At 41.1% G+C, this 23,554-nt stretch overlaps 1 long non-coding RNA gene across 1 annotated transcript in view; it reads left to right on the forward strand.

Moving 5' to 3' along the window:
- Positions 1-8,719: 8,719 nt before the first annotated feature.
- Positions 8,720-23,554, forward strand: part of LOC122817248 — a 51,648-nt gene continuing 36,813 nt past the window's right edge. The window contains exon 1 of the long non-coding RNA XR_006367179.1: positions 8,720-8,990. This is a non-coding gene — a long non-coding RNA (uncharacterized LOC122817248). The remainder of the gene's footprint in view (positions 8,991-23,554) is intronic.

Genomic DNA, 23,554 nt, shown 5'->3' on the forward strand with positions numbered 1-23,554 from the left:
TACAGTTAAAGATTTACTTAAATTCACTTATACGTCCACTTGATTTGATTTCATGTAGGTCTTAGCAGGCCAAAGCTTAGAGTTTAAGCAGAAAATAATTCAAAATGTACCACTTGTATAAGGCAGGAACCGAATAACAATGAAGTAAACTACCCCCACTTATCACTGGCTATTCAAGTATTTTAACAAGCACTAACTGAAGAAAAACAGAGCCACAACTTTCAGCTAGATAGTGTTCAAAGCAACAGAAATAAATCAGTTTAAATGCTGTATTATTTGAAAAAAGTGCAGATAAAGATTTACTTAAATTCACTTATACATCCTGTTGATTTCATTTAATGTAGGTCTTAACAGGCCAAAGCTCAGAGTTTAAGCCGAAAATAATTCAAAATGTTAACTAAAGATACTCCCAGTAGGTAAGAAGGCAGCCAAGAAGTCTCAGATAGATTCTTTAGTTGTCCAGACTCCATCAGACATCCCTTTAGAAGCAGGTAATCGCTCTATAGGCCATTTGGCGTCTACATCAGATTCCTCTGCTGTGACCCCATCAGAGGCTGGCATAGGTCTGTCATTTTGCATGTCTTTTGAGACTGAGAAAATGTCAAGGGAGAACTGTCATTTATTATCTGATAGGGTCCAAGAGGGATTCCACAGATATTGGTCAGGGAGGATGTTCCCAGTACTCTTACTGAATCTCTTGGGTATTGGTTAGAGCTGATTTCCTTTCCATGAAAAGACAAAAGACGAATCGTGTTTTGGTCCATCCAAAGGATCCTGAAAAGGAATGGCAAGAGTTTACTTATGGCTTGTTTTCTGCCTTGATGACACTGAAGCCTCCTCAAGAGTTTTGGTGCCTGCTCCTTCTTAAACCTCTACCCTTTCTAAATGGCCTAGGGAACCAAATTCCTCAGATGAGGATTCAGACTCTGATGAGAGGTTCTTGTCCTATTCTACTCAAATGCCTTCACCTTTGGCTTATGGTTTTGATGAGGAGGAGTCTATTTGCCCCTAGTTTCCTTTTGATGAATTGTCCTTTGGGGACACAATTGCCAGGATGCTGGAATATTTTAAGTGGGATTCTTCTCAAGTGTCAGACATTCAGAGACGATATTCTGATATTTGCTTCAGGTGGAAACTTCTAAACCATCTGCAGTTCCTCCTGTGTTGGCTGACAGCCTTGTTAGACACGTTAATTGCTGCTTCCAAGACTCCTAATTCTCAGCCTCCTGTTCCTAAGAAACCTGATAGGTTCTATGTATGGTCCCTGAGGATTGTCATTTTATATTTGTGTCCTTCTGCTGATCATGCTGTGGTGTCTGTCTCTTCTGACAAACATTCCAAGTTTTCCCCTCTTCTAAACATTTGCATTCTGATAAGGATAGTAGGGCAATGGAGAGGATTGGTAAGTAGGTTTACACTGCTTCTACTATGACCTTTAGGGATATTAATTACTAGAACCATATGACCAGGTTTGCCAGGCTTGATTGTTCAGGCTTGTCCGGTTATTTCTGACCTCCCTGAATCTGAAGATAATTCTTCTACCTTAATCTATTTTAGGTTCTATTTCTGAAGTGGCTTACCACTCTGTCAAGTGTAGCTATGATGCCTCTTCCAGGGCTGCAGTTTGTGGGTCTGTCATGAGGTGTTATACTTGGCTTTGTCTGCAGTCTTTACCTGAGGTCATTAAGGCCAAACTGGTGGATGCTCCTTTGGATAATAAACTTCTTTTTGTGACTGCTGCTGCTGACCTGTTTTAAGTCTCTTCAAGAGAAAGGCAAACCTTGCAGAACCTTAAACATATGTTTTCCTCCTATCCCTAAGTTCCAGAGGAACTATTCTTCTCAATCTACTTTTGTCTGCAGGCAACCCCACCAGCCCTCTAAAGGCAGATAAAAAGTGATAGGTGAGCCTTCTCTGCTAAGGCTTCTCAGACTTCTGTGGCCTGGAAGCCTCCTTTATCTGACAAGCCTGCTTTTCTTTGACAGTTTGCCCCCTCTCCCCATTAGATCTGGTTCCTTTGTCTTTCCCTTTGTAATCTAAATTGGCTTCTCATCATTTCAGACTCGGGTTATTTCTGTCGTCCATCAGGGTTACTTCATTCTTCTTGAAAGGCCACATGTTAGACATTTCTGCTTGTCTGCTCCTTTTTCAGGAAATCCTAAACTTCTTCTACAGCAACTTCCTCATTCCCTGGAGGTCCTAGTGTCCCTGGTGAAGCAAGGAAGCATTCAATCTGTTCCCCCTTCCCAAGTGGGAAAGAGTTTTTATTCCAGTATGTTCCTGGTTCCTTGAAAGGAGGGCACTTGGAGACCTATTCTGGATCTTTCCCTGCTCAATACCTTTTTCAAGGTTCCCTGTTTTTAGATGCTTATTCACAAAATGCCTAGCTTCTGTGATTGCTTTCTGTAGGCTCCAGGTCATTCAGATTTTTTATGTAGATGACCTGTTGCTTCAAGCACCTTTCCCTAGTCATCTGTTACAGGATTTGGAGTCCACCATCTCTCTTCTTCAAAATCTGGGGTCCACTATCAAATTCCAAAAGTCTGTCTTGACTCCCTCTCAGGATCATGTGCATCTGGGATGCAGGATTCAGACAGTGTTAGTGTTGGCCTCTCTACCACCTCCAATTTTGTCATTGACAGCATTCTTTTAGTCTCTTATTCCTCTGACTGCCATTCCAACCAGAGAGTTTCTTCGGACCCTGGGATTCATGGCCACTTCTGTTCCAGTACTCCCTCTTGCCAGACTGCATATGTGGAAGCTTTAGTGGTACCTGAAGTCAGTTTGGCTACAGCATTGCCATCCTCTGGATTTCAGTGCACCTCTCCTTCCTTGTCTCAAGTGGGAATTTGAGTGGTGGATTCAACAGTTTTCTCTCAACCCATGCCTGTCTTTTCAGCCTGCAGCCCCTTCACAACTGTTCACTAATGCCACAGACATGGGGTGGGGGGGCTTCGTGTGTTCAGCTGAAAGCTCAGAATCTCTGGCATCTCATCAAAAGTCATGCCATATCATCATCAAAGAGATGAGAGCTCTGATTCTGGTTCTTCAAGCATTTCATTCCATGTTCTGTCTAGGACCCTTAAAGGTGTGCACAGACAACACTACAGTGATGTGGTATGTCAACAAGCAGGGAGGCTCAAACGTTTACCTCTACTGCAGGATAGCTCTCAGTTATCAGTTAACTCTTCAGGCAGTTTACATTCCTTCAGAGCACAATCTAGTGTCAGACTCTGAGCAGGTCCAAAACACTGGCTTACGAATGAATGCTTCACAGAGACGTGTTTCTGGACATTTTCCATCAGTGAGGTATTCTTCAGACACATGTTTTTGCCTCCTGTCTGAACAGGCAGCTCCCTCTCTTCTGTTCCAAAGTGCTATGACATCTGCATGGAAGATGGATATCCATTCTTTTCCTTGGACAGGGATATTTCTTTATGCTTTTCCTCTTTCCCTCTTCTTCCTGTACCTTCAAGAGTCCTGCAGAATATTCAGCTGGACTCCCCAAAAATCTTGCTTGTGACTCCCTTTTGGCAAAGGCAGCACTGGTTCCCCCTCATAATGCATTTGGCCAGGGGCAGTCACCACAAGTTACCTCAGTGGTTGGACCCCATCACACAGCTCGAGGCCTCTCATCCATCTTCACTTCTACAGTCTTCAACTGACAGTGTGGGTGATAGAGTTTGATCGCTTTCAGGCAAGGAAACCCTCAACCAGAAAATCTTATATGTCCAAATGGAAAAAAGTTTTGTGTATGGTGCCATGCTCGTAACCAGGACCATTTTTCAGTGGGGGTCCCTCTGGGTCCCTCTTATTTCTGTGATTTGTTCCAGTCTGGCTTGGTCTATTCTTCTGTGAAGGCCCATTTGTCAGCCATTTCTGCTTGTCTGCCCCTGAATTATCCATCGGCTTCTTGTTTTGAGATCAAACAGTTTTTTAATGGTGTCCTGCATCTTAGACCCCCAAGGAAGCATATTCCTCCTTCTTGAACCTTAATTTTGTTTTGCAAAACATTGACTCAGGCTCCTTCTGAGCCTGCAGATTCTGCTTCTTTGCAACATTGTACCTGCAAGACATTTTTTTGCTGGCTTTTAGTTCTGCTCAGAACGTTTCTGAGCTCAAGGCCCTTATTGCCATTCCTCCTTCTTTAGTTTTAGTTTTTCACAGGGACAGGATGTCCCCTCATACTAACTATTCTTTTATGCCCAATGCAGTAAATGAGTTGCCCTTGAATCTGTCAGTACAACTCCCTTCCTTTTTCCCTTCTCAGACTACTGGTGAGAGGGTCTTGCATACCTCGGATTTGCACAGACAGCTGAGGTACTATTTGGATACAACTAAGGCCATTTGCATACCTCTCAACTGTCCAAATTTTTGCAGAATGTCTAGATATTTGTCTTATATGTTTGGCCTATCCCTCATCATCATTTTCTTTCAGCTGTTCCCGTTAGGGGTCGCCACAGCAGATCATCTGTTTCCATTTCTTCCTGTCCTTTGCATCATGCTCTTTCACACCAACTGCCTGCATGTCCCATCTCACCACATCCATAAACCTCATCTTAGGCCTTCCTCCTTTCCTCTTACCTGGCAGCTCCATCCTTAGCATCCTTTTCCCAATATACCTAGTATCCCTCCTCAGCACATGTCCAAACCAACACAATCTCACCTCTCTTGCTTTGTCTCCAAACTGTCCAACCTGAGCTGACCCTCTAATATACTGATTCCTAATCTTGTCCATCCTAGTCACACCCAGTGCAAATCTTAACATCTTTAACTCTGCCACATCCAGCTCTGACTCCCTCATACAATTTCTTTTATTGGCAAATCACTGAGGATTGAAATAACTAAATAATGCCATACATTTGAGTTTCAGACTTCATTTCCTTCAGAAAATGAATGCAAAGACAAATGCTGTTATTCCAGCAAGTTTCGAAGTCTATAAGAACAATGTTTAAAATCTGTCCCTATTTTTGAACCTTTGTCCCCCTATTATTTTAGGCTTTGTCCAGATTTCTTGTGCTAACAGGCTGAAAGTTGTGTCCATTCATAAGTCTGACCAGGTTTTTGTTTCCTTTCATCATGGGACCTTGGGTTCGGCTGTTTCTAAGCAAACCACCTCCCCCTGGATATCTGAGGCCATTTCTTTTTGTTATTCTTTTATGGCAAATCTTTGTCTACTTGTTAGCGCTCATTCCACTACAGATGTTGCCTCTTTTAGTGCCGTCTTAAAGGGGGATAGACACCAATTCCATCTTTGAAGCTGCTACTTGGTCTTCAGTGCATACCTTTATTAAGCATTATAAGTTGGATATGGTTTCTAGGGCAAGAGAAGGTTTTGCAAGTACCATTATGTATGGGTTTTTTATGGGCTCTTCTCAGCCTTCCACCTCCTGTCCTGTTTCTTGAGCTTCTTTGCTCTCCCTATGGTAAACAATACTGCAACAGTGGTATAGAAGGAAAGAATACACTGTGTAAAATCTTGTTATAACAGCAGATGTCCTTCTCTTCACTCTTGCTGTATTTGCTCCCTCCCTCCAGCCCCCTGCTGTTTGTTCTGTTTTTTTTGGATTCCCTTCTGGCTGAGTCTCTCCCCTTTTTCTTCTGCATTTTCTGTCTTCTGGATGTGCATGGATTCCTTTGTCCTGTGGAGACTGTTCTCTACTGGGGCAATTCAGTTCTGGTAACTGCGTCTGTATATCACTTTTATGCCCTACATCCTGTGCGGGGAGCATGTGTGTGACGCACGGTCCATGCAATATCATAATGCTTTGATATACTGGCTGAACATCGGGCTGCCTTAGGCGAGAGATCCCTATAGTAAAGAATACTGCAACAGTGAAGAGAAGGACATCTCCTATTATAATAAGATTATACACAACTCTACTTTATCGCATATGATCATTATAGGGCCTGTGTTTCCCAAACTCACATTCCATGACACGTGATGTAACGCGAATTACTGCCTATGCTCATTACAGGGTTTCTGTTTCCCAAACTCACATTCCATGACACACAAGTGGAGTAACATGAATTATTGTCTATACCCATTACACATTAAACAAGTAAAACCAGTGACAAATTAACATTTATTTTGGTATAGGCATGGCGTGGTGTAATCCCATTTGTAGTGGGCATTATACAGGAGATTTTCTTCCTCCTAGAATGTGAATTCGATCATAAGGGCTTTGCCGTAGGGGATGAAACCAAGTCAGTCATAAATAAATCTTAGCAAAACTCCCAAACTGTCAGGTGTTGCAACTATATTAATACATCTGCTTTAGTTGGCTTTGCTGGAGTTAAAAACAGATGTCAGTTTAAGTAACTATTTGAATTGTAGTAGCCTGCTAGACAGAGTTCTGAAACACAGAGACTAAATATCCTAAAGAATGGCCTTGGATATACCTAGTTCAAGATGGCCATTTCTCAGAATATTCCTTTTTCTGTGAGATATGGTGATTGCAGAGTTGGTTTATACAAGTTCATGGGATGTGACGGGCTTGTCCCCTTAAAAAAGAAGATTAAAGAAGAGCAATGTTCAAAATTCACTCTTCTCCATGCCTTTCGATCTTTTTTCGGCTTGTCTGCAGCCAGCATTTCAAGTGATAACATTTCAATAGAGAGCCATCTGTTTTAGTTAGTAGCTTATTTATTTATTTTACATTTGTTGACCGGGATAGTCCGACTGGATGCATGTCCATTTTCAGCGGAGGCCTGGGGAGAAAAGCTCCACAGAGAAAAGAGTACACACATTGATTTACATCCAGATAAATACTCATTCACAGGATTTATACTTTGTTTTGGTTTAGATACATTTGCCAACAGTGTGATTTAATTACAACTCAAAATGCAATAATGTAACTATAACTAGTTATAAGATCCTAGCACTTATAGAATACAGTCAGACAATGAGGAACTTGATTACTGTAGAACCAGTAGAGATAGAATACGGTGGATGTTGATTTATAATTATTTGAAACTTAGAAAACAAGTGTAGCGCCTAGTAGGTACAGGGGAGTGGGTTATAGGATGTGTCAAAGAGGACTAGTCTGGATTAATACATGGGCAAAGCCAATGAGACTTAAAAAATTGTTTAAGATTATTTTTAAATTGACAAAGGGAGGTAGTGAGTCTTAGGTTATTAGGGAGGGAATTCCAAACCTTTTCTATAGCATTGGCAAAAAGAGCTTCGCTTAAAGAGCTTACTTTATACATGACACAATAACCAGAAAGTACAAGGATTTTAATTGATATGCCAGTTTACCCATACAGGGCCTTATCAAAGCAATAAAAGGTATTATATTTTATTTCATTTAGGTACAACTTTTTAAAAAAAAAACTTGTATATGAGGGCTGTATTACAAAATGAGTGCAAAGTGACTCATTGATAGATGAATTGTGGAATCAGAGCTTATAGAAATGAACTCAAATTGCAAGCTTGTCATAAGGAATATTACATACAGAATTTATTTATTTATTGTGGACTGAATAGGTTGGTAATCTTGTCTGTGGCTGTATGACCTCAGAACTGGTATATTTAATTTATGGGATATAGGTCTATAGGGGCACATACCACCCTATGCAAAAATACTTTTTTCCTGAATGCTATGATTCTTTTTTCTTGTTTTACTGAACTGCTAGTTCTCAGAATTCCTATCAATGAACTCTAATTCAGAAGTTCATTTTTCAATATTTTTTCAATAACGCTATAAAACCTTCCATACATGCTGGCCCAACTACAGAGACAATGAGTTTGTTACAATCCCTAAATCTCAGCATGGAAAAGTGGAATGAGTCTGCTAGATGTAGCTCTTTTTAGTCAGTTTTATACTTATCAGGTTTATTTCCTTATTTAATTCAGAAAAGAAATGTTGTTCTGCTTAAATACAATGAGCTGCTTTTATATCTATGCCCTCCCCTCCCGCAATGAGGGGGCCACCCCTGGGGTCGTACACCGATGTCCTCTTCCCTCTGCAACTCTGGTCAGGGAGATAACCTTACCATGCAGAAGGAGAGGTATTGACCATTGTAAATGCCATGCAATAAGGAAAGTTGTATAAATTCAGATATATTCTCTTTACCTTTTGCTGACCCTGTAAAGACAACAAAAAATGGTGCTGTTCCCATATGCATGCAGGAGCTAGGAGATTATAGCACTGATCGATTTCAAAGCACTTCACTGGAATATAAATCATATAGCTGCTTCATAAGAGCATGGTCGTTATATAGAAAATGGCTTTCTATTAAAATTTATTATTTGGGAAAGAAGATGAACAGAATGACAAATCTCATTTAAAATGTATTTGAACTGTGTGTGATTACTGTCTCGTCTAGAAGGTCTAGTAAATTTTTGAATATTCAGAGAGGAAATATTGTACATATTCTTAAAATGGAACTGAATATGTGAAATAAAACCAGAGAGACAGAGACTCTGTGTGAGCTATCTGCCATATTCGATCTTTCACTTCAGTATGAACATAATGCATTATTTATAGAACTGATTGACGAAAACTTGACATTTGCTTACAGTCTGGTAAAGCAGTGTTAGGAAATATTAGCTCTTAACTTAATGTCATTACATTTTCATCTCTCAGACAGACATCATTATTCCTGCAGCAATGCATTTAAAGAAGACTAGGAAAAACACTGGCTGCTGGTCACATTTTTGATAAGATAGTTTGTTAATATTACTGATTATCTTGTGTTGTCTCTTTGTAGGATTTCTGCACTCCTCCATCATACATATCAGATAAGAAAAAAGATCAGCACTTGAAGATTTACAATTCTACATCTTCATTTGTCTTACTTCCTAATGCCACAGGCCTAACATGGTCACCAAATGCTGTCAGGCCTCTGCAGTGGCCTCCTGTCACATCAATGAAGCTATGGATTTCTGAAGAAGGACAATCTTGTACTGATACATGTCAAGTGCATGGACACATCTGTGAACCAGAGTTCTTCCAGTTTATCAATAAAAAGGAATTATTTCTCCTGTAAGTTTATGAGAAACCTCACTGTTGCCATACTTTCTCTGTTTATTATACAAATAAGAAAGTAGCAGTATGCGGAATGTTACTTTTTACTTCCTCAAGTTTCAACTTCCCACAGCTGTACAAACATTTGTGTATTTCGGTGAGCAATACTGAAATACAAAGACTATCTGTTAATATACTTTCTTCAAATTTGTTTAACTTTGGAAGCATGCTATTTGTACTCCGTTGGTGTGGGGACAGTGCTCCCTTTGTCAATAGGTGTAGGAGGGCTTGTCACCCTGCAAAAAACAAAAATTTGCTCCCCTCACAAATATACCTTCATTTGAGCAGCTTGCAGTGAGTTAGTGAAACTCAAGCAGTTTGTATTCAAGTTAATAAAGTAGATCCTGCACAGGCTAATTACTTCAGGCTATAAAACGGTTAGTCTTGACACAGGTCAAATGGTCTGTACTGGAGGAAAACCATTCCTGCTAAACAGATACTTGTCCCAAACTCAAATTGGGAATCAGTAACGTGTTGCATTTTCACTGGGAAAAACGGGAAAACTGCAGTAGGAGAAAGCTATATGATAGCCTCATTTTGATTAGATAAGTGTTTTGTATTTTATACATATTTGATTAATATCTTTCAAAACTACCTGTTTTGGCATTTGTACTGCCAGCCTATATTTGGGTAAGAAAAATCAGAAGTCTGGGAAATGCATGATGCAACTTAATGTGTGATCATAGTTGCTCAAAAGAAGCAGACAGCAGGAGGCAATGCTAGACTATGTTTGATAAAAGGATCTTCAATTTAATTCAAGAAAACATGAAGAACCTAACAGTATATTTATTAAAGTGGAACTTAATAAAATACAACTAGAAGTTAGAATCACTATCTTTCAATCAAATTGCATAATATAATTAGTGACAAGAAATGCTGTACATATAAGTGACTCACTGCATCATATAGTCTGCCATAGCCCATAAGTAATAATCTCATTGGTTTCAGGATGTGGAAAAGAAATGACAATAATGGTACATTTCCAAATACTGCACTAGAAATAGCAGAGCACCTGGCTGCACAGTTATATTTACATGAAGCTCTTTAGTTTGCACACACACCCCCCACTATACCTCTGTATGCCTTTCAACTAACTATCTGCTGCTTGTGCTAAAGTTTCTCCTAATCATTGTGTCCCTGATACTGTCCCCTAGGGCTGGAACTGCCTCAGCTGCAAACACTGTGGGACAGAGTCATTGAAATGTGGATCTGTCTCTACCGAAGCAGCTTACATTTGGTTGTGTACATAAGGAATATTTTGAAATAGCAGTGTCTAGGTTTAGCTGCTGACATCAAACACATCACCCACCACACATCAGTCAGCTCCAACTCTACCTTGAAATGCCAGTTCTGAACAGCAGTATGTTTTGGGAATACAGCATCTTTCACCATTATTGGGAATTGCTAATTGCAGGCAGATGTCTGTCCCATCCCTTATGGACTAAATAAGCTGTCAAAGTGACCTGGCTTCCCACCCTGGCTCATCCAGTGACTCAGCCACTAATCATTTGCAATTCATCTGTGTGGATTCAGGACTCCAGCTCTAACCTACCATGGAAACGAATAATTCCCATCGACTCACAAAGCTATCGAGGAATAGCACTTTTCACTTCAGACTATAGCAATTTTGAAAAATTATTAAAAAATGATAAAAATGTCAATTATTTGCATTCGTATCAGTTCAGTTCTATTTCAAGAAAAATGGACATTATAAATCATGTATTAAAAGCTACTCTCCTACATTAAAAAATATAAGTACAGGCATTTTACCAGCAGGCTTGATATATTTGTTCATATGTATAGGGCTGCTTTGTAGTCACTTCATTAGTTTTATGGCATGGATATCACTTGCAATGTAGATAAGTTACAGAGGTACATGTTGGCTTGCAAACCTTTTCTATGTGCGTGCCAAGCTCCTGCTAGGTGGGGTTCTTGGGCAGCTTTCTACATGGTTCTGGGACAATCGAATATGTATTTTAGTAAGAGGGTTTTGAACAGGTAGAGTCCCTTGTGTGTGCTGGGGGGTACAGGGGCTGTCTCCCCTGCACAATACACTTTTAACTCTGTACTTATTTTTGATGCTTTTGTTGAGGTTACTGTTCCTCATCTGTTAAATTGGCTTGCATTGTATGCTGCATAGTGTTTAGTGGCTTATTTTCACTTTTGTTTGATTGATTGTGCTATATTTACAATCAGCTGCTTTTCGGTGTCTTTTTTTCAATTTTCAGTTTCAAATTCAAATTCAGTTTTTCATTTGCTTTGTATCTGACTTCTTTATATTGTGATCATTTAATATATATTCATTTATCAGTTGTCTTCCACCTTCACATAGTTTTCATGGAGAAGATTTAAAGGTACAGCTGAGGTTCAGAGGTTATCATTTTGGGATATTAGAGTTGCATCTCCACTACTTGCAGATGACGATGTCCCCTTAGCATTAGGTCACTGTGATCACTAGGGTGCATTGGAACAGTTTGTGGTTGAGTGTAAAGCAGATGGAATGAGACTCAGCACTTTTAAATCTAATGTCCGTTTCTTTCCTGTAGTGAGAACAGTCACCTGAAGCAGAAGGATTTCAAGTGTCATGGAGTCTTCTTAATGAATGAGGATAGAGAGTACTGTGATCTTTTATTTTCTAAAAGCTGTTTTTTCACTACATGTCTACTGGCTGTTAAGCCTTCCCCGTCAGTCTTGAAAACATTTATTCCCCTACTGTCAGATATACCCAAACACTGAGGTGAGAACTAAACTGAGAGGTCATCATCCAGGCAGTCAAGGAGTGTTTTTTTTATTTTGCTCGAATCCCAGCACTCAGTGCAGTTGTAGTGAGGTGTTAACCCCCATCTTTCTTTGCTGATGTTAACACCCCCTTCTCAAAAGAGAAAACATCACCTCCCATGTATATTCGTCCTTCTACCATAGGTTCATAAGTGGTTACTGGGTTATTGACTCAGAGGTCTTTATAAGCCTAGCCGTCTGTATCCAATATAATACTAGAGAAACACAATATAAAAGATCTTGCGAAAACTCAAGATCTTATTTAGCAATGACTGCCCATATCTAGGAGGGTCATAGGTGAAATCCCTGGCAGGAATTTACAGTTTCCCCATCTTGATATCTAGGCTACACTAGCATAGAGGGGCTCTTTTTCGTGTGAATTGGTAGCCTATTCCACAGGAGTGGCAACTTCTGAGACATATATCTATCTCTCCAGAAGGTCCTATTTATGTTGCAGGCCAGATTAAGGTCCCTGGAGCAGAGCGGATGACCCTTGTCCCATTTGACTTGCGGATGTGCATGATTTCCATTAGGTTTGGATCCAAGAATACTCGGCAGGCCAGGCACAAGTCTCCTGTAAGTAGTCTGTATGCTACTAAGTACAGTGACAATGACTTCACTCTGTCAATGTATGACGTGTTGGAGACCCTGAATTTCTTGGTTAGAAATCTCTGAGGTCTTACATGTTGCTGCAGGTGCCTGGTAAGGTACATACCAAAGGGAGCACTGCACTCAATTATTGGCCAGATGAGGGTCGAGTACAGGGATGTTATGACCTCTGTTGCTCTTGAGACAGTGCCTTTGCTAATGAGGTGTGCAACGTAGAACGCCTTCCTTACTACAGTAGACACATGGTAGTCAAAGTTTACGCTACAGTCAACTTTTGTTCCCAAGTCTGTCACTACAAAGTTGTTACTTAGGGTATTATTATTTATATGATAATCTGCAGGGATATCGTTTTTCCGAAGGGGATGATAATGCATTTTTTAGCACTGAGGTTGAGTCCATAGCTTTGGCCCAAATCACTGGTTTGTGCCATTCCCTCAAAGTATATTGGCATTGTTTGGGGATTCAGTGATTGTGCCTAATTTTGCAGTCGTCAGCCACAGCCCCTCTGTTTGGACGGAACTTCTGAGAAGTATATTCCAAAAATGGGGGGCCCAACACTGACCCCTGTGGAACCCCACTGGTGACAGGTCTGCTGGTTGAGGTAAAGTCCCCTACTTTGACTGAGTGTGATCTGTCAGTGAGCCAGATAGCAACTCACCTGACGACATAAGGGTTGATATTCAACTGGGAGAGTGTATCAATGATGTCTGAATGTGGGATTGTGTCAAAGTCCTTGACTAAGTCAAGGTAGGCTGTATGCATAGATATGCCTTAGTCTATGGCTCTGGTGATGTTTTTGAAGAAGTCCACCAGATTTAACAGGCCTGACCTGCCTTTGACAAAACCAGCTGTGTTAGATCAAGGGTTTGGAGATCACCTATATCTTTACTTATAAGGTCCATGATGATTTGTTCCATGGCCTTACACACAAAGCTGGTTAAGCTTATGGATCTGTAGTTCCAAGAGTCTGTTGCTGTACCTGCTTTATGAAGGGGGATGGTGGATGCTGTTTTCCATTCATAAAGGACAAAACCAGTACTCAGGCTGTGGTTGAAGAGAGTACCTAATGGAGTTCCTAACTCATGTTTTAGACCATTTAAAAATGCAACCTGGGATGCCATCCGGTCCCATAGAGGCTGTGTTTTTGGCCTTGGGGAGAGCATTAATGACTTGCTCTTTAGAAATGCAAGGTGGGAAAGATGTAGAGGGAATGCTTTGTGTAATGTTTGCAGGTGACAGGGTGAATTTTTCAGCAAACCTGTCAGCTAATAGCTTAGCTATTCTTGCAGGATCAGTGTGTGTGATGCCATCCACAGCAGCCCACATCTGCGCTCTACCTTTTAGGTTACGGATATAGCTGAAGAATGCCTTATGGTTATCCATAGCTATGGTTGCTATTTTTTTTTCAAAGTTGCCCTTAGAGGATTTTGCAAGTTGTCTTATTTGTTTGTTCAAGTGGGGGGCGGGTGTTCTTCCAGTGCTGGAACCTCTATTTTTTTATTCTTAGACAGTAACTACTTCTTATTGTATAACTTATTAATGCTAAATGCCCACCAGGGAGGCTTGTTTTTTTTCTTGAGGATCTTGTTTTGATCCTATCAGGTACAGCAGTGTTAATACATGTGTATAAGTGATTGTACAGGGCATTTGTGTATACCTTAGTATAGTTGTCACTGCCATCTGTGAGAACAGGAGCTTGGAAATTATATATGCCATTCCTTAGGAGGGTATAATTAGCTTTGGTGAAATGTTTTAGCCTGCTTTCACTTGAGAGCTTCAGGTGTTATAACTACTTCAAATGTGACTGATTTGTGATCAGATTTACCAGTGAGGGTCCTATACTTGTCATGATGCAACAGTCAACCATGTGATTTCATTCTGATGAAGGGGATCACCGCGCCCACATTCCTGATCCTGGACATTTCAATGACGTGTAACTCTGTGTTTGTATGGTGGTGAGAAGTTAACTGGAAGCCACCTCTACTACCCCTTAGTCACTCATTCCTACCCTCCCGAACACGTCCACTGCCTGAAGTGCTAGTTGGTTTTGGGTCATCTGGGTCATAGTTATGGTTCTGTCCCTGTCTGCCACAGAGGTGAGGATGGGGATGTGTAGAGAATAGCCAATGGATGAGTGCGTAACTGACAGTACTGGAAGTGTTGCACCAGGCAGTGATAGTTATGTGGGAGATGTCCTAGTGTGAAGTTCTCAGTTTACCAGTTAGTCATTGTCCCTGTCCTCACCTGTGTCTTGAACTTTGGGTAGTAACTGAAAGAAAGTGATCACAGATGCAAATGGCAAAAATAAGATTGTTTTGTGTAAAATTTGGGGCTGACTTTCTGTGAAAAAGAGCTTTGCATCTGGGAAGCACATGGAGTGGAGTTGCTGCTCAGGACTGAGAGGAGCCGGATGAGATGTTTTGTTTGGGCATGCGTGTGGATGCTCCCAGCATTCCTTGAGAGGCGTACTGAGCACTTTCCACAGACACAGGTTTGTGATGGCTCATCATATTGCCATTTCATCGGTAACTGATATATCACAATAAAACTTGAGACTCAGTCCATTAAATGTGATGTATGAATATTTTTAATGGGTACTTTGCCTCATATCCCCTATAGAATTATATATACTAACTCTGAGATCTCTCAACAGTGCTGACAAGGGGATACTACAGTGCTTGCAACACTTGAAGAAAACAAAATACTGGTGTAACATTAGGGGGGATTTCACAGATTTACACGAGGCTGATACTTTTATAGGATGTCTTATTGTTTAAATGAGGAGTATGATGTTCTTACAGGAGATTTAAACTCTCTGTATATTAATTGTTCTCTTAGAGAGAGATCTACTCATTTTCAAATTTACACCTGTATAGATCTATGGTATGATTTTTGTAACTCCCTTTAGGACCTGAGTAACAAATTTAAAATTAAGCAACCTTAGATGAACACCAAGAAAAAAACATTAATTTCACAAAGCAATGGTGGTGCTGCGGTAGCGTTGTTGCCTCACAGTAAAACGCTGTCCGGTTCGATTCTCAGCTAGAGCGTCTTCTGTGTGGAGACATCTGTGAATGGTCGTACCTTCGTTGAAGGTTGTGTGTCAGACCTCGCAAGCCGGTATGTAAAAATCAACTGCCAATCATTAGCAGACCGGAGTTCCACTGTGGCGACCCCTAACCGGGAAAAGACACAAACAAAATGTTGCAAAACAATTCTCCAAGTCTCAACAGGGAAACACACACTACTAAAGACAAGTATGAGAAATCTCAGTCTTTTGCAATTACTGATAAAAAGGCATTCTTTAAATATGTTAATTACAACATTTTTAAAAATTATATCATTAGTGAATTAAAGTTTAACAGACATCGTTAGGTTTCTGCATTAGGCTGCAAACATCTGAAAATTATATTTGATATTTGTTGTGGTACAAATGTTAATATGCCACATCTTGACTCTTTCAGTGATGCTATATGCTTTAAAATTACTTGAGTGAAGGCTATGTCAGCTTTGGATGTTGTTAAACTTGGCAACTGAGCTGGCCTGATGCAATACCAGGGGGCTTGTTAAAAATATCACATTTGCCATCACATCTGTGCTGACTGAGCTTAAAAAAATATCACATTTGCTATCATGTCTGTGTTGATTGAGCTTTTTTAACTTTTGTCATCAAACCAGCAATATACAGGATGTGAGGAAATCTGCTACAGGTGTTCCAGTTTGTCATTTCTTACATTATTGACCAATCAGCTTGGCTAGCTATATAAGGGAGATAATGTTAGAGACTTTGCCTAAGCTGATCCCAGTACACGGAATTGAACTGCATGATCCTAACCACTGTGGTTTTGTGGGAATTAGTCATGTGACCCTAACTTGATCCAGTTTCATAAAAATGCCCTATGTGCTAATAATAATGGTTTCCCAGTAGTCTTTGTACTTTTACATCTTAAAAAGCCTTTGATACTGTTCCTCAACAGGCTACTATAGATTGAATCCTAGCTTTAAACATCACTCCATATGTTAATCACGCTACCCACAAGTAGTTAAAATAGATCTAATTAAGTCAAAGTCTGCTGTAGCCTTTCAGAACTCTGTACAGTTGCTTGAGGTACTCATCGGGGTTCAGCTTTAGGCCCTTTTCTGTTTAACTTCAATTGGTTCCACCCTGACTCTTTCTAGTTAGGTTTGGTGCTCAAAATTTGTCAGTGATACTTAAATAACTAAAGAGCTTAAATGAATAGTTGGTTCTTCAGCCTTATTTAGGAAGTCTAAAAACATGAGACGAGAAGCGTAACCTAGACTTTCACATTAATAAATGCCCAGTTATGCACACTGGATATTACAACACAGATTTCCTTATGGATTGATGCCACTAGTATCCAGACTACTGAGATTTAATAGGATCTGGGATATACTGCCTTCTTTAGTGATGTGCATGTGGAGGCATTTAAAAGGAAAGTGTATTCTGTGATTTATTTCATCATTAGTTCAGAATGCTTCACTTTACATTTAATACGTAGCTGAATATATCCCACCTCTCATACAAGGCTCATTTTATTCCACCTTACATTTTATACTTAGCTCATTATGTTCCACCTTACATCTCATATATAGGTTACTATATTCAAACTCACATCTTATACATACCATATTTTTTGTACATAGCTGGATATGTTACACCTTACATCTCATACATCACTCTGTATGTTTCCTTTACATCTCATACATAACTCTGTATGTTCCATTTTATATCTCGTACATAACTTTGTATATTCCTTTTACATCTCATACATAACGCTGCATGTTCCCTTTACATCTCATACATAACTCTGTATGTTCCTTTTACATCTCATACGTAACTCTGTATGTTCCCTTTACATTTCATACATCACTCCGTATGTTTCCTTTACATATCATACATAACTCTGCATGTTCCCTTTACATCTCATACGTCACTCTGTATGTTCAATTTTACATCTCATACATAACTCTATGTTCCCTTTACATCTCATACATAACTCTGTATGTTCCCTTTACATCTCATACATAACTCTGTATGATGTTCTTCATGTTTCACTGTTGCAGTCATCACATTTGGGTTATCTGCTTGCATTGGCCCTCAGTCGGCCTGATTATCAAATCCTTTGGTCCTGTGTCGGTTGCTGTCTCATCTTCCATGATGTCAGGTAGTCAGGGGTATAAAGCATGCAGCCAACATCATTACATCAGTCTTTCTTACTGTGCGGTGCCCGAAGCAAAAGCAGTTCGCAAGTGCTGGTCGGTCGACTCCTGAAATTTTCGTTTTCGAGTTTCAGAACCAAAGTCTTCAACTAAAGCTAAGTACCCCGGTGGGGAAACTTTTTCTTGCTCTAAACCGATGTCAGTAAAAATCAATAATTGTATTTCTTGCGGAAAGCAAATACCTCATAAAGATTTTATTCGTACTGTATTCCTTGCCTAGGCCCTGACCATGACGTACCTTGCTGTCGGTTTTGTGCCTTATTTAAACAATGGACTATGCATCGTCGGTATATTTATGCTTCTAAATATTTTGGTACTCGGTTCAATTACCCAGATATGGCTTCGGTAAGCCACCCAACATTCCAAAAAAACGCAAAGATAAAGACAGAGACAGGCTGCCTAGGTTCAAAGCTGCCGACAATGCTTCTCCTAAGCTAGTTGCCAGTTGCTGGTACTCAGTGAGGCACTTTCGCAGCCCCTGATACCTGCTACTTCAGATTCGCAGGCCTCTACTGAGACCCATTCAGAGTCTGGTATGCCGCGAGATGCTTCAACTGTGGAACGTGTGGATGTCTCTACCTTGGATGGGTCCGAAGCCACTGTGCAGGCACTGGCTTCTGAGGGTGTATTCAGGCCTACTGACTTGCATATTAAACCAACGCCATCTTCTTCTTCAAGGCCTAAAACTCGAACCATGCCTAGAAAACCGACACCCAGACTGCATGGTCCGGCCTCTAGGCCTAAAAAACAAATGATTGGAATGGCTGAAGATCTTGTTACTTTAATCAGGGGAAGCCATCCTTCCCCCTCTAAGAGACATAGGACTGAATTTGCTTATGATTCTTCTGATCTGGATTCTGAAATCTCTGTTTCCTCTGATGACCAGGATTTACCGTTATCTACCTATGAGGATTCTGGTGCAGAGCACTCTATTCCCTCTGCTTCCCCTCCAGAGGATTTCTCTTTTGGTGAAACCTTGCATACACTTAGGGAGCATTTTCGCTGGGATTACTCTGATTCTAAAAAGAAGCTTAGGGATTTCTTGCTCCTGCCCCAACACAGGCCTTTAGCTATCCCCCCCTGTACTGGACATTGTTGATGATGCCTTTTCGGAATCTAGCGTGGCCCCTGACTCCTTACCTCCTGCTCCCAGCAAACCAGGTAGATTTTACAGGGTTCCTGACTCTCACAAGTTCTTCTTTAAAAATCCTACTGCGGATCCTGAGACCATTTCACAGGGACCCAAGGGCATTAAGGCTACTACTGCCAAAAATCCTACCCCCTCTGATAGAGATTCCAGAGTGCTGGATAGATGGGGTAAGAAGGTATACACTTCTGCAACCTTGGCCATTAGGGCCTTAAACTGCCAGTTTCATATGTTAAAGTATCAGCAGCATATTATTGGATTGCTTAAACATAAAATGATATTGATTCATGACTGTGCTGAAAATAAGGATTTACAGGATTTGATGCATTCTGCTGAACAAGTTGGAAAACATACTTTGCAATGTGGTTTTGATTCACTAGAGGCATCTTGCAGGGCTGCTGTCACTGGGTCTGTACTTAGAAGGCATGCTTGGCTTAAGGAGCAATCTTTGCCAGATCATTTTAAAGCTAAATTGCTGGATGCTCCCTTAAACCAGGACCGCCTGTTTGGCAACAAAGCAGAAGTAGTACTTAAAAAGATGGAGAAAAAAGCTAAATCTATGCAAACTGTTAAAGATTTCCTGCAAGTACAGCCTCCAAGATTTAGTAGGCATTGGCCCTCTAAGAATTGTTCCTTTTCTGCCTCTTCCAAGCCTTCTCAGTCCAAATCCAGAACCAGCAGAACACCAAGGCTTCAGTCCCAAGGTACACAGGACTAAGCAGTGGGGGGCTCCCACTTCCAAACCAGGGAGTAGTAAGAATCCCCCCTATGGTAAACTGTCTCAATGACTTAACTTTAAAACTTCCAAGCCCTTCTCAACTGACTGCTCCTTTAGGGGGAAAGATTGCTTTGCAGGCAAAAACTGGGAACTCATTACCCAGGACAAATGGGTTTTAAATATAGTTTCCCAAGAATACAGATTCCACTTCCACACTTTATCAACCCCAAATGGTTGGGCAGATCTCCCCCCAAATTAGTGGGCAGTGGCTCAAAAGCAAGTTCTCTCTCTCTTATGTATAAGGGCTATTCAAACTGTCCCAGAAGAGGAAAGGGGACAAGGTTTTTACTCAAGACTTTTCCTGGTGACCAGAAAAGACAACTCCTGGTGTCCTGTCCTGGATCTCTCTATCCTAAACACTTTTTTGGTGATCCCAAAATTCTAGATGCTAACTCCTCACCATTTGCTTCCTATGCTAGGCAAGGATGCCTGGTTGGCAACACTGGATTTAAAGGAAGCCTACCTGCACATCCCAATCAGGGAATCTTGCAGAAGATACCTATGCTTCAAAGCAGGCTTCATGCGCTATCAGTTCTCTGCACTGCCCTTTGGCTTATCTACTGTACCCAGGGTATTCACAAAGTGCCTAGCTCCAGTCATTGCATTCTGCAGCAAAGAAATATTCAAATATACCCATACCTGGACGGTTGTCTAATTCAGGCAGAAAGCCAGGACATACTTTTGAATCATCTGGCATTTGTACAAAAGGTGCTAACTTGTCTGGGGTACACCATAAACAAAAATAAATCACATCTGGTACCCTGCCAACAAATTGTATTCCTGGGAGCAAGCTTGGACACAGCTTCCCAGATGGCTTTCCTCATACCAGAGAAACAAGTTCATTTGACAGCTTACTTCAAACTAATGGCCACAAAGACCCTGTTATCTGCAAGGCAAATACTTCAAGCCTTGGGGTTCATGGCCTCCTGCATTCTCCTAATTCCATATGCAAGACTGCATATGAGGAAACTACAATGGTATCTAAAAAGCCTAAGGTGTCAAAATTCTCAGGATCTAGAAGCAATGATTCCTATCTTACCTTGCCTGCAGTTAGAGTTCCTTTGGTGGGCAGAGGCCTGCCACCAAAACAAGGGGCTGCTATTCACTCTACCCCCTGCTGCCCAAACCCTAACAAGAGATGCATCAGACTATGCATGGGGGGCTCACTTGGCAGGGAAGTGCATTCAGGGCAAATGGAACCCAAGTCAAATGCATCTGCATCTCAATCAAAAAGAAATGTTAGCTGCACAGAATGCTCTGACAGCCTTCAAGGACCACATTCTTCCAGGACAATTAATGGTAAAGACGGACAACACCACTGTTATGTGGTACATAAACAAGTAGGGGGGAACCCACTCATACCCTCTCTGCAGACTAGCCATGGCTCTGTGGAACACAGCCTTGAGCTACCAAATGCACCTACAGGATCAATTCTTGCCAGGAAAGCTAAGTAAACTGGCAGACAAACTAAGCAGAAATCTCATGGACCCACATGAGTGGAAAATGGAACCAAAGACATTCAACATGTTGATAAACAAATGGGGAAGCCCAGTGATAGACCTGTTTGCTTCCCCCCAGAACTACCAATTGGAGAAATTCTGCACATGAACTCTCCACAAATAAGCTTGGAAAGTGGATGCCCTGTCCTTCACCTGGAAAAATCTATCAGTTTATGCCTTTCCTCCTCTGCCTCTCCTCTCCAAGGTACTACTAAGGATAAAACAGGACAAACCAAGGACGATACTGATTGCACCAGACTGGCCACGCCAACACTGGTACCCCCTCTTGCGCAGTGTATCACTGCTGGCACCATGGCACCTGCCTCAGACCCCTACCCTGCTGTCCCAGCAGGAGGGCCAGATTCTGCACCCTCAGCTTCAAACTCTGAACCTGGCAGCCTGGCTAATTACCTGATCTGTCCATTACCATCCCTCAGTAAACAAGTGTTGGATGTCATTCGGGAGGCAAGGAGGCCTAGTACTAGAAAATCTTATGCTGAAAAATGGAAAAGATTCTGTTCCTGGAACCAAACTCAGGGGATGAGCACAGCAGCACCCAATTTACCTCAGATTCTTCAATACTTAACTGAGATGCTTCACAGTGGCCTTTTCTTTTCCTCCATCAAAATTCATGCCTCAGCCATTTCAGCTCATTACAACACAGAACCACCTCTCTTCTCTCATCTACTGCTCAAGCAGTTCCTCAGAGGGGCCAAAAACTTAAGACCACCCAGGAGAGCCCCAACTCCAGCCTGGGACCTTAACTTTGTTTTGGAAAAACTCACTCTACCTCCTTTTGAGCCAGCTGCAAGTGCAGAGTTGAAATTCCTTTCTTGGAAAACAGCCTTCCTTTTAGCCATCACTTCAGCTAGAAGGGTGTCTGAATTAAAGGCCCTTATGGCAGTGGAGCTTTTTATCATCTTTCATGCGGACAGGGTGTCCCTCAGGATCAATCCCTCCTTCATGCCCATGGTAGTATCCAGTGTGGCTGTTAATCAGTTCATTCATTTGCCAACCTTCTTTTCTAATCCACATAACAAAGTGGAACGGATACTGCACTCCTTAGATGTGCACAGACAACTCAGATTTTACTTGGACAGGACTAAACCTCTCAGGAAATCTGAACAGCTGCTGGTGGCATTTGCTCCAGGGCTAGAGGTGAAGGCCATTTCAAAGCAAACCATTTCTAAATCTATAGGCCATTGCATTCATTTCTGCTATAAGCACCATGGAAAACCTATCCCACAGGGGATAAGACCACATTCAATCAGGGTTGCATCTACCCCTACAGCCTTTCTCAGAGGTGTCCCTACCAGGGACATCCTAGAAGCTGTTACCTGGAGTTCTGTAGATACTTTCACCAAGCATTACCATTTGCCAATTTTCTCTAAATCCAGAGCTGGCTTTGCCACTGCAGCCTTGCAGGGCCTTATAGCTGGTCCTAATGCTACCTTATTTCCTCCTCCCATCCTTAGCTTTGGGAATCTACCCAAATACGATGGCTGCAACAGTGAAACACGAAGAACATACTACAGTTGTGTACACTTACCATAAATGTAGATGTTCGAGTGTATTCACTGTTGCAGTCCTAGTTTCCCTCCCTCCAGCCCCCTGACTTCTATTGGCTATACCTCTATTCTTGCTTACTGTGTTTAAAGCTTTTTGGCGTATTTGCTATTTTGTTGGAGGTGTAACCTTGTATATATATTTGCTTCCCATTATGGGGGCACCTGACATATGGGGCAAGAAAAACTGATGTAATGGCATCGGCTGCATGCTTTATACCTCTGACTACCTGACGTCATGGAAGATGAGACAGCAACTAACGCAGGACCCAAGACTTTGATAATCAGGCTGACTGAGGGCTACTGCAAGCAAATAACCCGAATGTGATGACTGCAACAGTGAATACACGTGAACATCTACATGTATAAGTGTACACAACTGCATTTTCCCTTTACATCTCATAACATCACTCAGTATGTTCCCTTTACATCTCATACATAACTCTGTATGTTCCCTTTATATCTCATACATAACTATGTATGGTCCCTTTTACATCTCATACATAACTTTGTATGTTCCCTTTACATCTCATACATAACTCTGTATGTTCCCTTTATATCTCATACATAAATCCGTATGTTCCCTTTATATCTCATACATAACTCTATGTTCCCTTTACATCTCATACATAACTCTGTATGTTCCCTTTATATCTCATACATAACTATGTATGGTCCCTTTTACATCTCATACATAACTTTGTATGTTCCCTTTACATCTCATACATAACTCTGTATGTTCCCTTTATATCTCATACATAACTCTGTATGTTCCCTTTACATCTCATACATAACTCTGTATGTTTCCTTTATACCTCATACATAACTCTGTATGTTCCCTTTACATCTCGTACATAACTCTGTATTTTCCCTTTATATCTCATACATAACTCCGTATGTTCCCT

Source organism: Protopterus annectens, chromosome 12.part0, assembly GCF_019279795.1.
Source record: "Protopterus annectens isolate FY-2018-M chromosome 12.part0, PAN1.0, whole genome shotgun sequence".
Lineage (NCBI taxonomy): Eukaryota > Metazoa > Chordata > Ceratodontiformes > Protopteridae > Protopterus > Protopterus annectens.